The following is a 16,265-nucleotide window of genomic DNA, read 5'->3' as shown; positions in this document are numbered from 1 at the left end:
TAAAAGCTTTCCAATCGCACGCGAGTCGTATCGCATTTCTTTCTAAAGAGCCTGCGGGAAGCAGAGCCGTTTTCCCTCAGCGGGAAAACACAACGCGTTTATTCCGGGAATGTCGGCGAGGGTGAGGTGATGACTGGCAGAGGTGATGGATGGACACAGGCCAGAGTGCGGCGGAACAAATAGCTTCTGGTGGAATTAGTTTATCTGCCATCGCTGTGTGTCTATCTCGAGCCTGTTCTCTCAGGGTCGCCTGTTTGCTGCATCCGCTCATGCCAGCATCTGCCCTTCTAGATGCTTCCATAAGTGAGTTACCTGCAGGAAACAAAGTGGGCCGCATTAGTGTGGCGCTTACACCAGCCTGTTGATAACATGCCTCCACTCTTCAGTGGACAAAAGCCCTGATGGTGTGCTTTTTAAGTGCCATAAAAATGACAAACATATGATGTCATTTCGTTTTTACTAGATTTTTTTTCTTCACTCCTGGCAAACGAGTTGATCTAAACTCCATCTCAAGGTTGACCCAGAATAATCACACGGTACTACTATATTTGTAGCGCCTTTGCGATCATTTCAAATGTTTTTTGCGTCCCTTTATGAATTAATACATTATCTTTACTGTCATTAAAAACAAAGTTCAATTGCATTTCTTTGCGGCTGGTCTCTTGCTATAAAAAAAAATCCAATAAACAAACAAAATAAATAAGTTAAAATAATATAAAGGTAGGTAGGTAGGCTCAAGTGCCTTCGAGTCTTTCATGCCAATGTAATTATGTTTAAAAAAAAAAAAATCAAGAAAAAAATGCTAAAATCCGGCAAAATGAATGACATTTCAGCTATTTCTAATGCTGGCAAATTGGGTCAAAGTTGGCACAAAACTCCGGTATGGACCCTTTAAGTTTCCAACAAGTTACTGTCCACATGCTTAAAGATTCACCAGACGGTACATGTAGTAGCTGCCAATGTGTGCTTGACTCCAAGGCTGTTTTTTTCTACAATATATGTACTTTTTATGCAAATTTAAGTTGAACTGGCATCAAAAAACTCGTAACACACCGTAGGCTGCAAAACGTCAGAGACAAGTTGTCCTTGCATTTGCATTGCTTGTTTTTCCATGGAGGGAAGAAAGAAATGCAAAACTTTCCTGAACATGTTCTTGTCACCATGAACAGAAAGTCGATGTGTGTGTGTGTGTGTGTCCATGGTAGGTGAAGAGTACACACGCGTTCACAGACAGCAAACTTCAGTCTGCAGATTGCGCACCACTCATTTGCATATAACAAAGAAGTGCCGACATAATGTCTGGTCACCCGCGGGAGCTTGGAAAAACGCTTTGAGAGGCAAGTGTGGATTTCTCAGGCTTTTATGTTTGCGTCAGCGGCCGTCCACGGGGAGAAGCGGCGTAGTGACAAAAGCGACACATCTTTGTGTGTCTGACAAAACACAGAAGCCAGCAAATTACGCCACACTAATGAAGAGGAACACTCTCACTGCATGCAGTACTTTGTACTCGCTGCTACTACTGCCATACATGCAATACAAGCACAATGACAAACATATTGTTCAATGAATACTGGGACACTAAAAACGTTTAGCATATCAGTAAGTGGAGTCAAATCATGGAACAAATTGAGTAAAGAACTCAATGTACCAATATAACCCAATTTAAGTATTTGGTATTCATAAGGTATAAAGCAGAGTGTATGATATCACTGATCCTGAACTCATCATGTATTATGAATTATGAACTCACCATTGTATTACAATGGGACCTCGATTTTTGTTATTAATTAGGTCTAAAAGGTCAGACAAAAACCGAAACGTATGAACTCTGACACAATTTTTTCCATAGTAAATTGGTGGCCTACTGGATAGCATGTTGGCCGCACAGTCAGGGAAGATCTGGGTTCGAATCTCCATTTGGGCATTTCTGCGTGGAGTTTGCATGTTGTTGCCGTGCGTGCGTGGGTTTTCTCCGGGTATTCCGGTTTCCTCCCATATTCCAAAAAATATGCATATTAGGTTAATTGGAAACTCTAAATTGTCCATCGGTATGAATGTGAGTGTGGCGACTGGCGACTCTCGCCCAAAGTCGGCTGGGATAGGCTCCAGCATACCCCCGCGATCCTAATGAGGATTAAGCGGCATAGCAAATGAATGGATGGATAATGTTCTGCTCCAGACACCCAAAAATATTAACAAAACACTAATTTTATAGAGAATAATTATAGTTTTACATGCAGAAACAAAGCAAAATAATTATAAATGACGGATTAAAATTGCTAAATGAACATTTAGAATAATTTTTGCGTTTATTGAAGACTCTTGCTGGGAAAGACGGCGAGGATCGGACAGGGAGGAGGGGGAGAGAGAGAATAGGGGATCCACACCGACAACAACTTCTCAACATCTTTTATCGTTTGTTATCAACGCGTTTACCCTTTTCGCGACATTAGTCACACTCAATAAAAGAAAAGCACAGACAGTGACCCAGAAACGCCTAGGGTGCATTGTTTGGCACTCCATTCTGCAGAATAATATAGTACAGGGGTAGGACTAGTAACGGAGTAGTTTGCGTAATGTTCTCATGTGACTTTGGCAAATGAATGAACCTTACAGCATACCGTAGTACTGTGTAAACTACGAAATGCGAGATTTGGTGTTGGGTGTGTGATCCAAGAATGCTGAATAAAACATGTTATGCTGGCAACGTACCAAAGGGTAATAAAAACAGTTTGTTACGTGCAATATTGTACGATAACCAAAACGGTGTGCGAGAAGCGTCAAAGACAGACACGTACAATCAAAAATCGCACTGTATACATTTGTCTACACATGACAATGTTTCTCTTACAATACTGGATACCGTTGTCTCTTCGCGGTTCGAACATCGGTCCCTCACTCAATGGAATTTTTTCAAAAATTAATTCATGAACAAATTACTGCTGTTTCGTGGTTGACTATGGACTATTATTAGTCAAAAAAATATTGAAAGTCAAGTTAAATGCAGTATTCTGGTCACTAGGCGCCTGTAACGCTACATTGAGGAGCCATAACATATTAGATTACCTTCACACTGCATGGAATCAGTGTGAAAAAGGTCTCCTCCCATTCCGTGTGGAAGTGGTATGTTTTTGGCTTATTTACTTACTTACTTTTTCCTTCTTCCCCACTCCATTTGAAACCCTTTCTTAAGTTTTGAATACATAAATTGGAGGCTAACTAGTTAGCCCTGTAGCATGCTTAAAGCGCCGGCCGTCTCGTGTCCCTGCAGCGATCCCTTAGCCTGCGCATTACAGTTGAGCAATGTGTTGTAAACAAAGAATAATAGGAGTGTAATGGTGATTATAATTACGTTATTTCATGTCTACAGGGCTCTAATAATGGTACAAATTTAGAAAGTCATAAAAAGGTTTTCTATGCTTTGACTACGAAATATTCCATTTATTAATATTGAATCCTACTTCATGGAAATTCACTTATCGCGGTCGGGTCTTGAACAATTAGCCGTGATAAATGAGGGCCGACCATACTCTGAATTTATCTATTCATTGTTCAATGTTTATGTCAGTTACACTCCTGTACTTATTCCTTATTGTTTTCATGATTTAATTCAGGAACTGTTTATCGTATAGCCTGTACTCATTTATTTAATGTTTCCGTTTTTTTTTAGTATTTATTAAAATTTTTTTGACTGTATAAGCTATCTTCAAACTTTACTATGGCACATTTTTATCCTTTTTTTTCCCCAATCAGAAAATGGTAACCTGGTACATGTTAAACACAGGACGTGAAGGAATTATCAGTAATTGCTGAAACATGGAAGGAGAGGTAGGAATAAATAAACTCTGTTTCTTCCTACGCCTTGTCAGACATGTTGCATGAGTGATGTACTTATATGGTTAAGAAGTACCATTTAAGGCATGTTTTAGCTTCTTTTTTAAGCATGTTCCAAATAAACTACGTAAACCATTATCATACTTCTGTGACAATGTCAATCAAAACTGAGTTTTAAAAGGGAGCATTTACAGCAGGGGTCACACCAGACCACGCTCCTTGTCAATGTTCTATTGCTTGTTCTGTGTAAATACAGAATATTCTAGTGTTCCAGTTGTTCTTTTTAGCTGTTTATGAACATCTCGACGCATGATTAATGCACGTTGTTGAGCTTTTATTAAACACGGCTCCAAAAGATCCATTTAATTTAGTCCTCAGAGGTGCGTGATATTCCGAAGCCTCGGCGGACGTTTCTTAATCTGGCGTGATAAATGAGCTGCACTCTTGAGGAGAGAGCACTTTGGGAGCACCAACACGCCGTCTAAACAGATTAGCAAGACTTATGAGTAAATAGCGGCGGCGGTGGGGGTTAGCGTGGAAAAAAAAAAACAACAACAACAAAAAACATCCTTTTTAATGGAGCTTCCAGGAAGGAGAGTGAAGTAATGCGACACAACTGTTTCTCTTCCCGTCACTCGCTGATGAGAAATAAATGAATGAGATTAAGCTTTGAAAGCTGCCGTGCCGCTCTGTGTATATCGGCGTGTAAAAAGACACTGCAATGGAGTGATTATACACACATCAACAATATGACCTTCTTTTAAAGTGGCTTGTACCCTCCTGCAGGTCTTTTGACCAATCTAGAGTGAAAGATTATACCAAGCTTGAAAACACTTTTAAGTTTCCTCTTTGAATACGGCCTACTAATAGTAAAAAATAATAATAATAATAATTATTATATATATATATGTATATGTTACATATTTTTCCCTAAATTTAGCACTATTCAGCATAAAAAAGGATAAAATGAAGTAAAATACAAATATAAGACGTTCAGAAGACACATTCAACGACATAGCGATGAGATGTAGTCTTCTACACTGGTTACTAGGCGTCAATAATGTTACATTGATGAGACAATAGCCACCGCAATAAATACTGTACTGAACCCAGAAGCAGAAAAAGGAACAAGAGGAAACCTGTGCGTCTATATTATGTCTTATTTATGTGTTATATGGTAAATGGTCTTTCACTTGTATAGCGCTTTGACACAAGACATTAGCCGACTGATGACGCAGCATCAGGAGCAACGGGAGACCCAAGGAGACTTCAACGCGATCACAGGAGGCTGGAGGATCGAACCTTGGGAGACAGCAACTCTACCAACTGAGCCATGCCGCCCCCATATGTCCTATTTTGTGTTATTATGTCTACTATATTGGATTATACGAGTGGAAAGGTGACTACAGGGGTGTTATTTCACGTAGAGCTCTAATAGTGTTAAAAACAGCATTTAGAAGGCCGTAAATAGCTTTTTCTATGCTGTAACTACAAAAATATTTTATAAATAAGGAATCCTACTTTGCGGAAATTCACTTATCACTTAATTTGAAGTTGCCGGACCGGAGCAGGAGGGGATAGAGACGAAGAGAAAAAAAATAGAGAGGGGTACGCAGGGGCCCCCAATTTTGGACGTTTATGTTTAATTTATGCTTTCACAAATAATGTGCCTTCTTTGGCCATTGCGGCCTCATTGTTCGGCGGTCCTTGTAAACGGCATGTGTGAAACAGTTTGAGACTTATTACTCTGCACAGAAGTGTAATGTCTATTTTTCCTGTCCGCTGTGCATTTTTGTTTGGTGCATAATCTCATGCTAGATGTGATCATGTGTCCATTTGACACAGTAATAAGCATCGTATTGAACTGATTTTCTTCTACGTTATGTGCCTTTGTTTTCATAATTATTTATAATTATTACATTTACATGTAACATGTAACATTTACCTGTCGTCTTTGTCCCTACTTGACCCGAGACATGAGAGTGTCTGACAAAAGCAAGCCAATGTAGTCTACTATTTATTATTGGAAGCATAAAATGGTGGAAGTCAAGCGTGGAACGACGCCATTAAAGGTCCAGAAGTAGTTAGTGATAATTGGCAAAAGTGTCATGTAATAACCGCAGCTAACTAGTGAATTATCAGCCGGAACTAAACGGCGTTGTGTAGATAAGGCGGAAGGCTCTTCTTCCATCTTCAATAACAAACTTCATGGCAATTACTGACATTATACTAATTCATTAAGAAGTCAATTAACTGACATTGGTGCAATAAGCACCCCTAAGCATCTGCCATAAAAATTCAACACAATTAACCACTCAATGGGCACTTAATTAGATACACAAAGTTCCTGAACCTTTCGAAAGCGCAACCCACTCGGGCTGTCTTCCACTAAAGATTTTCATGGTCGATTCTGATTTGTTAGATTTTGTCCATAGTTGACTAATTGTCGAATGTTGTTTGTTTTTAAGAGCACAGCTAATGGTGATCCCTACAAATAAACACGCCTCCGTTGCGACATTTTCCTCCTCAAAGTACAAGGGGAATGACACGATACACCCGTCGCGACAATACGATTCAACGGCGAGTTTGATTGACTCATCGTCTGATTTGACACCCCTACAACTCACTGATTAGGAAGGGGTTTTTTTAATTCAGACCCTGGTTCTCATGATTGAAACATGGTTCTCCAATGGTCCTATAAAAAGGTGCTCATTACTGGGGAAGGTTCTTGTGGTAAAAATTAATCTTAAATCGTTGCATCTTTGTCACTGGCTGAATGACTGAAAGACCTCTGGTTCGATCCCCAACACCATCATTGACAGGAGAGTCCAAAACTGCACCCCAAACACAGCTGAGGTGTCACAAACACATATCCAAAATTGTCACTAAGAGTGTTGGAATGAGCTCCTGTAAAACCCTGGTCACACTAGAGGCGGAATGATCTGGAATACTGTCGGAATGGAAATCATGGTTTATTCCTGGATATTCCAAGTGCATTCTCAAAATTCTGAGTGCATTCCAAATATTCGGGTCCATTCTTGTGGCCGGCACAAATGTTTTGCTCATGCGAAAAACTTTCGAGGTGCATTCAAAGTGGAAAAATATCCAACGGCAGTATTCTAACTGCAGTCTGACTGCATTCTAAATATTCTTACGGTATTCCAACAGCAGTCCAAACATTCTGATCACATTCAAGGGAGAACCGAAATGGAAAGCCACTTCAAATCCTGCCAGAACGTTTCCAAATGTGCCGGAATGTAGCTCGAATGCATCTCAATTACTGCTGGAATAGATTTCCATATTAAAAGAATTCAGCTGGAATGCACTTCAAATGCCGTCATAATTTTTCGACTGCCGCTCGAATGCGCCTCAAATGCAGTCGAAATGTCCCAAATGTCTCTCGAATGAGTCCAGATGTAATCTGGAACACCGCAGCCACCTGCCACTGAAACATCACTCACCATTGACACATTGCAGCCAAGGAAAAAAGGAGCCAAGGTGAGGAACTCCACCACCGGCTTTCGGTGTGGACAGGGCAGCGGTGCTGCAACCTAAGAAGCCCCTGAAGAGCCTATCCCTGATGCTGCACCTTCGGACCAGACTTTGGGCAGCGATCGAATGGCACTCATAGCGTTCAAAGTGCTTTCTAAATATTCTGACTGCCTTCTAACAGTATTGGTGTGTTCCAACTACTGTCCATTTGAGTCGATTGCACATGAATGATTCAAAACGTAATCTAAGCATTCGAACAGCATTCTTACAAAGTAGTAATCCTCTGCAAAATGTGGCGCCAACTTCTGCATGATTTGTGCTGATTCTGAATAACTATGACGGGGGGGATAACCCGGACATCACCTTTCTGTTTCTCTCACTGTCGCACACACACACACACACACACACACACACACACACACACAAATATTCATTGTTGGTTCATTTCCATTCAGTTTTGTTTGTCGTCTCTTTGCGTTGTCATCAAAGCTCGCAATCCATCTTGTTGTTGATCACAGATTTAATTCTCGCTGGCATGCGCTCATTAGCATTTGCTTTGTGCGCGCCGTCACAACAAATATTGATTGTTTTGCTCCTGTTTGACAGCACATCATCAGTGATGATGTTGTGTTTGTGTGTTGTGTGGCAGGATTGTATGTGTGTAATGATAGTTTGGTCCACTGGGATCCTGTTGATTTAATTGAGGAGATCGACTTCTTTTCATCCTCTTTATTTCTTCTCTTTAGACTCCACTTCTTCGTGTTTCATCAACTACAAAGTTTAACTTCCATCAGCCTCTCATCAACCTCACATTGTATCATTGTTCTCATCCTGGCGTGTTCTCATTGTCTTTTCATCATTCTCTTGTTGGCCAATCATTGTCCCCCTTTGCTCTAATTGTCCTCTTATCCTCTCTTGGCCCTCTTATCAACTTTTGCTCAAACAATCATCTCAGTCATCTCATCTTCCCCCATCTTCCACTTCCTTTCATCATCATCTCATTGTCTCATCATTGACGTTACATCCTTGTTTCACTGTCCTTCCCTCATTGTGTCATCATCTTTCTCATAGTCGTCTCAGCATCTTCTCATTCTCTCTCGGTCCTCCGATTGTCATCTGTTGCTCTAATCTAGTCATCCCGTCACCATACTCTCATTATTGTCTCATCATCTCTAAGTCAATCCTTCATGAGGCTCATCCTGTTCACTGTCCTCATCCACTGTCATGGTTATATCACTATCGTCTTGTGATCATATCATTGTCTTCTTTCTCTCATCATCCCTTTACAAACCTCTCATTGCCGTCTCATCTGCTTGTCCTCAACTCATCAACCTCATTCCACAGACTAGCTATCCTTTTCTCATCATTCTGTCATCATTCTCTTTTCACCACCTCAATCATCCTTTCATTCTCTTATCATCCCACTACACTTCTCATTGTCACCTTTGCTCCCATCATCAACATCTCATCAACCTCTTATCGTCTCCTTTGCCTTTTGTTGTCCTTCCATCATTGCCTCATCCTCCTTTCCCCATTATCCTACGGACATCTTGTCATTATGCTCATCTCATTGTCTTTTTTTGCCTCTCATTGCCCTCGTCATCGCTTCCTCGCCTGTCCATCATCATCTTACTCTCCGTCTTCTCACCCTTCCCCTTCTCGTCATCATCTTATCAATGGTCCTCATATTGTCTCATCATCTACAGCCTCGTATGACGAATACTGCAGACAAAAGGCTTAAATGTTGATTTTGTCTTTGGTCAAATCGTTCATCGTTCACACTTGCATGTGAAATTACACACGCACACACTGTGTGTGTATTGAAGGTGTTTTGCTGCGGTTGACAACAACAATAATCAGAAGTCTCCTTGAGAGGGCTCGCTCAGAAGGTGAGCTGTCCCCTCCACTAAAACCACTCATTACTCAACTCAGTCCCTGGATGAATGGCCACCCAGCGCCTGCTGCCCCTTCAGTGCACATGGACCACTATACGTGTGTGTGTGTGTGTGTGTGTGTGTGTGGGATCTCTGTTAAAGACAGAAGCAGCAAACAGGTTGGAAAATGAAATGAACCTGAAGTGAGCGCAGCTGAATGTGTTTCGGAAGAGCGGCCATATTGATTCCACTGCAAGGAAAGGTTGAGGCCCAGCAGCTCATTCTTGTTAGTTTGTTTGTTAGTTGATTTGGAAGGGACAGTGCATGTTCATGAACAAACAAATTGCGGTGAAAAGAAAACACAAGACCGTACCATAAAATGCAGTCAAAATAACAGTTAACTGAAAACAAAATCTAACCAATACAATAATACAGTTTCAGTAACATAGTTACAACATAATCAATACAATAAAAAGTTTTAAAGATAATGCCCTAGTGATTAGCATTAGTGACTTACATGCCAACATCGGACACCTCCAAATATGAAAACAAATGAGACATCTAAACGTACATTTCACTCAAACAGATGATGCAAAATAAGCATAACATACTTTCAGCCTATTATTTTCTACAGCCCAACAACATACAGTACAGGGCTGGCTACGGACAGACTGAACGTAAATGCATGCTTGCAAATGAGACTGATCATATAAGCAAGATTGTTGCAAATTTTGCAACAAAAACCCAAATGTTAAAAAGTCATATTCCTTTTTGAAGAGATGATGAAGCTGACAAGTGACCAATGTTTACAGTTTTGAAAAGTTCAGAAGTTATTGTGTCAAGTCTATAAAAATGCACATTCCGGTAAATGTCTCTGTTTTGAGAATAACACAGACAAATTGAGTTAATAAACTTAACTTTGAAATTGTTTTAAGCTGTTGCAGATGTTATCTCAGCTCATTTTATTCATCTGTTGCGATGAACGGGATTGCACGCATTATGCTGGTACCAGCAACTCATACAAATGTGTTTCTTGTTCTTAAGACTCATGGCAGCACATACTTGGGTGGCCAAACGTGGGATCAGATTCCATCATGACTCGAGTGGGGTGGTCAGTGCTGAAGCCGAGGATGTGTCCTGGCCAGTGAACATGGCACTGCAGGCAAGGACACGGAGGATGTTTTGCTGGTTGTCAGAGCTCCTCACTGGAGATATGGTTGTACCACTGCACACCCTCAGTGGTTCTAAGAGCGTGGGACTCAAAGCCATGGAAGCTGTGGTCCTGCAGAGTGGCCAGGTAAAGGAGCACTGGCAGGACGGCGGCATTGTCAACCCGGAGATTGGTGCGACATGAGATGTCATGCCGTCTCCACAGCGGTCTCCAAAGGCTTTTCATGACACCAGCAGCCAGTCCTCGCTGGCTGCTGGACCTCTGAACCCAAGTAAACAAACAATGAGACAAACTCAGCAGGCTGAGAGCCAAAGATGATGGAGGGTGGGGTCGAGACCATCACCGACATGCATTAGTTTAGTTTTGGACCAGTTGACAATATTGCACCCTTGTACACTTAACCATTCACAGAGTTTGCATGTCACCAAGACTTGGTTATGCATCAGCAATCCGGATTTAATTCATCTCACAAACATTGCAATTGATCACATTTAGGCATAATGCTTCATACATTTATATGACGACCAAGCAGACTCTTTGGTTTGGCTTTGGGGTCCCATAGTATACAAGCAAGCAATGTTGGTGAGGTACTTGCTGTATGGATGGTGCACAGGTGTAGCATGTTGTCTGCCCTCAGCAAAGATCACATGTCTCCAGGCCAGGCTTCCATCTGTTGAAATCCAGGAGATGTGGCTAGCTGGTAGCCAGCCGCCTGTTGTTGTTCAGTGGAGAACCAACACCCAAGCAGCGCCATGGCTCTGGTTGCCAGATGTAAATGGCGTCACATTAAGAACACAGAGGAAATATTTACATGGTGGCCATTAGTGACATGTATTTGTGCATGTGACATCCACTTTTGTTGACCCACAACATTTAGCAAACAAAAATTGTTTGCTGTGTCTCCAATAGGAATAGTCAAACAAACAGGGCGGAGGTACGCCAGGCCTGTTTAGGCGAGCGGGCATCACAGTGTTTATCCACACAAGGCCATCAGCTGGCCTAATAACTCCCCCTGCTGTGATGTCTCCTAAAGGCGTCCACATCTTTTCCATCTTTCCTGTTGAGGTGTGAAAATAATGCTGAGCTGCTCGAGAAGGACAAAGAGGTACCGATCCGTCTGCCTCATAATGACTCATAAGCACTAACTGATGATAAGGAAGGCACAAAAGACACACCCCCCACTCCCACCCCCCAAATTGATGCAAGAAAGAAGTACAGAAAAACTGAAGGGTGCATGGGGGTGGGAGGTGGGGTGGGTGTCACAGGCCAACTAGTAATGCAATGTAACAGGATTCACCTATTCCACCTATAAAGCCTGCTATTAAAAAACACCTTGAAAAACGCCAACGTTTTATGGTTTTATATGCATGCAGTCACCATGTAGTAGCAGGCACATTCATGATATCATGTAATGCTTCCAGTATTTTGCTCATTTAAAGCATTACCCAAACCTCTTTCCTGGGCGCATTGATTCCAGACAGCCCATAGCAACCGAGGCTACTTCCGTCAACAACAGCAGTATAGAGAGCGTTTGATCCCACTAATCATGGCGGACTTTGTGAAAGCCGCCACCGATGACTACTAGAATAATGTTGCTGGGTGCTTGGCAGATCCAGCTATAGTGAAACACTAAGCGGTTATCATAGTGTTAGCCTGTGGCAGTAGTGCTAAACGTTTCATTGACAAAATAAGAGCAGAATAAAACAGTCAATTACAAATGTCTGCTGTCACCGAGATGCTGACTGACGAAACGGCTGTATCTTTCAGCACAAGACTTGCGCTCCCCCCATTGAGGTGTTAAATACAGTAGCGATGTCGTCAGGTCTAAGTTGAGAGTCAGTATCGACTGCTTCAGTCTGTCCGGATGTTTAGTTGGTAGTGTGTGGAATCTCAAAGTTGACCAACTCTTCAGCTTATGGTCATAACCTTCTACTATACACGTGTGAGACGTCATCTATAACCTCGCATTAACTTTTCCAGAGCAGGCGACACAGCAGCTTCAGTAGCTTACGTTAGCTCTTGTTAGTGGCCTTGCTGTGTCACTACACCAGAAAAGTAGTTCCTCAGTGTCAGCTTGTACAATACGTGTCGCTGTAGCTTGGTTAATATGCAGGTCACGTTATGTACAAGTAAATGGAACATTGTTGCCATTTTTTGGAGTTTGAGTTTTTTTTTTTTTTTAAAGCGCTTTATAGGCTAAATGAGAGGTTACTGTATCGAGTTGACGTGAATCTCAAAAAGCGAATCAACCTCTGCATCACGAATGTTGGAAATCATGTTATTTGTTCATATACCAATTGAATAAAATAATTTTTTGAAAATATGCATTTTTGCCAATGTGTCCAGACTTTAGGGACAGTATATGATCAGCTATGTCAAGCAAACATCTTGGCTTTGTGTTATACGAGACAAAGCAAATTGGTGGTATGTCTAATAACATATCTCATGAGTGATCATTTCATTTTATCATATGAAAAAAAAAACTCCAGGCTGAAAATGGACCCCTGGCCACACTTTGGACACATACAGGAAGTGAACATGGAGTAAATAAATAAAACACTGTTGCTAATGAAGTGGTGAGAAATGCATGCATCGCCACACAATGAAATGAAACATCTCATTTAGCTGTCATGTCAGCTTGTTATCAACGTGTTCGTTCTTTTTGCCCATTTTTGTCTTAATAGCTTCAATTAGGTGGTAATGAAAAAGTAACTTATCTGACTTCATCTCATGCATTTTTCAGTGATGGTGGCGCCTGATGCACGGTGTGATTTAGCGCATATCATCTAGCATTTAACATGCCTTGTAGTGATGGGAATTTTGGCTCTTATAAGGGAACCCTAAAAAGAGACGGCTCTTTCAACTCCCTAATGATTCCCCAGATAGTTTTGTTGCTTAAATAGGTTGCTTACCAAAATATGGTGTAAAATGAGTTTGTAAAGTCAAAATATAATTAGTGTTCCCTCGCTGCATCGTGGTTTACCTTTCGTGGATTTGCTGTTTCACAGATTTTTTAAAGTGCAATTTTGCTTTTTTTTTTAACAGCGTATGAACTCGCATTATGTCCTTTGTGTTCTGCGTCCTTGTGGTGTATTAAAATTATCTATTGGTGCTCTGTTGTATGTGTCTGTTATTGTATTTACTACTGCCACCAGTAGAGGGTGTTGTCAACTCATGTGAGAGTTGAAGACGTGTGCGGCTCCACCTCGCCTGTATGAGCATATTAGTAACCCACAGTAGACAATAGCCAGCTAAATAAAGTGCCACAACTGTCCTTATTGGCTAAGGGAGAACCCGCCCACTGTGCTCTGCGTCCTGATTCACTGTAGACCATTGTCAATCAATCTCCTTTGTGCCGTTTCCTATTGTGGTCAATAGTCGCTAGCAAAATAGCTAACTGTGTAAGCTGCTTGCTAACCGCCATTAAACAATAGAAGAAGCAGCAGCAACTACCGGCTAGATGAACCTTCGGTTCAAGGGGGTAGGCAGGAGCACCGTGTTTTAACAAGGATACAAAAAAGCTACAGCTGAATGGTTCCAAGACGAGGCATGGTCAGGAGTGAACATGCGTGAGTCACTTAATAATTTTTTGTGTCCAACCTAGTAGCTTGAGCATTAAGATTCAAATGAAATGTAAACTTGGAGAGTGTTTAAGCAAGAGAGAAATGTGAGAAAATGTTCATGCCTGTCTGAGAAAAGTGTATAAAGTGTATGGTGAGGGGTTTTACAGCCTCAAAGCATATATAATCATTGTACAAAAATATAGTTGGCTACTTCACGGATTTCACTTATTGCAGGCTATTTTAGGAACCTATCCCTCGCGCTAAATGAGGGAACACTGTATTATGTAGCATGTTGCTTGTATAATACGGCATGTAGCATGTCTAATGTAGTACGTAACATACAGCAGAAAACCAGTAGCATGTACCATGTAGTATGCAACATGCACAAGAGTTTGCCATGCAGCATGCAGGTTGTATCGAGTGGCATGTATGATGTCACATGGCCTTCATCATGCAGGTTGTATCAAGGAACATGTATGGTTTCACACAGCATACAGTATATCATGTAGCGTGAAGCTCGTAGCACGTGTCTCATTTCAATAATCTGCACATGCAGTGTGTCAAATGAGATGCAAATGAGTGAGTTTCAAACATTTAGACATCACGTTAGCTCGTTGTCACGCTACTTGCATGTCCAAAGTGCTCGTCTTCATCATCAAACGTCTTTAATGGCGCGGTATGGAAAAGTAAGTTATAATTTGACATGATCTCATGCATTATTCAGTAATGGTATATCTGCAGTGTAAGACGGTGCTCAATAAGGACGACTTCAGTGCAGGTCAGTCGATACTTTGAGTCGCAGAGGAAGATGAAGATTTGCTCTCTGATTTAATGAAAGGTGTCAGCGGATTAGAAGGAAAAAGAGCGCTTCACACCGCCGCCGTCGTGGCGTGATTATCATCGTTAGGTGCCGGCTGACACCACCGGACGTGCGGCGATTGGAGAAAGCATCTGCTAAGTTGAGACGACACGTGGAATCAATGCTGCTGGCGACGTTGGCATAATGCGACTATAACGACGTGGGCTGAGCCGCCGCTGGATCGATATCGTGATGAAAGATTTCTTCTGAGGAGAAAGTCCGATACTTGCTGTCAGGACTTTATGACTTTCTTTTTAAACCACTTTGACGTGTGCTGGCCTGCAGTCTGAGCGTTGCGTGTTTGACTCCCACTTGGGAAACACATTGAAAACTCTTAGCTCATTGATATGACAGACATAGCATGTAAAACCGGGCTCTTCAACTGACACGAGGGTGGAGGGGGACTTCTATCTTCATTTTTAATGTTATTTTGTATCAATTGTCAATGCAAGCACCTGTCATACCATATTATTTACTTCCTCATATGTATAATAAAGTCCTAAAAACACTACACTAGTCAAAGTCTAGTCTAGTCTACAATTTAGACAAAAAACATATTTTACTTACTTTTTCAAGAGAACACATATCATTTATGATAGTACTTCCAGAGGATGAGATGCCTTCTTTCAGGAGACTTTGGATGTGAGAGTACATTCGGGTTATGTGCTTAGCCTTCTGACTGTCACGCACATAAAGGCGAGTGTCCGCATGGCTGTGTTAGCTGCCGTTTGACTGATGATCACACCGTGAGCCTCCAAAACTCACTATAGTCTGCCAAGTGTTTGTTCTTCAAATTCCGGATTAAAGCTTTTTAACGTGATACCCCTGCAAGATAGTTTTTTATGGTATGGCTTGCTTTTGTTCTGGCCCTCTTGCACAGTGTGAAGAAAAGTAGGAGGACGGCGCTGCCCAAGACACTAGTTAGGGCAAGACACTACACTGCACGCATGGGTCACTGCGCACTGCAGTTGTACTAGCCACAGGTGATCGGTGTTGAAAGGCATTTATCAGCATATGTCGTGATTTTTCGCGGAAATCGGCCTATACTGGTTGGTGGCTAACCGATCGGAGCATCCCTCATTATTATCATGCATGCATGAATCTATTGCAGTGGTTCCCAAACTTTTCACAGTCGCGTACTTTACCTTGCTTTGGTCTGCAACAATATGGAAATTATCAGTGTAATGCAAATAATGGTATACGAAATAATCATGAAAACAGAAATCAATTCAGAAATTAATTCAATACAAAGCTTATTATAGGGACGCACGGTGGTGAGCATGTTGGCCATGTTCCCGTGCGTGCGTGGGTTTTCTCCGGGTACTCCGGTTTCCTCACACATTCCAAAAACATGTATGTTAGGTTAACTGGCGACTCTAAATTGTCCATAGGTGTGAATGTGAGTGTGAATGGTTGTTTGTCTATATGTGCCCTGCCATTGGCTGGCGACCAGTCCAGGGTGTACCCCGCCT

The sequence above is a fragment of the Dunckerocampus dactyliophorus genome, chromosome 14 (genome assembly GCF_027744805.1).
Source record: "Dunckerocampus dactyliophorus isolate RoL2022-P2 chromosome 14, RoL_Ddac_1.1, whole genome shotgun sequence".
NCBI classification, from domain to species: Eukaryota; Metazoa; Chordata; class Actinopteri; order Syngnathiformes; family Syngnathidae; genus Dunckerocampus; species Dunckerocampus dactyliophorus.
Note: the sequence above shows the minus strand (reverse complement) of the source record.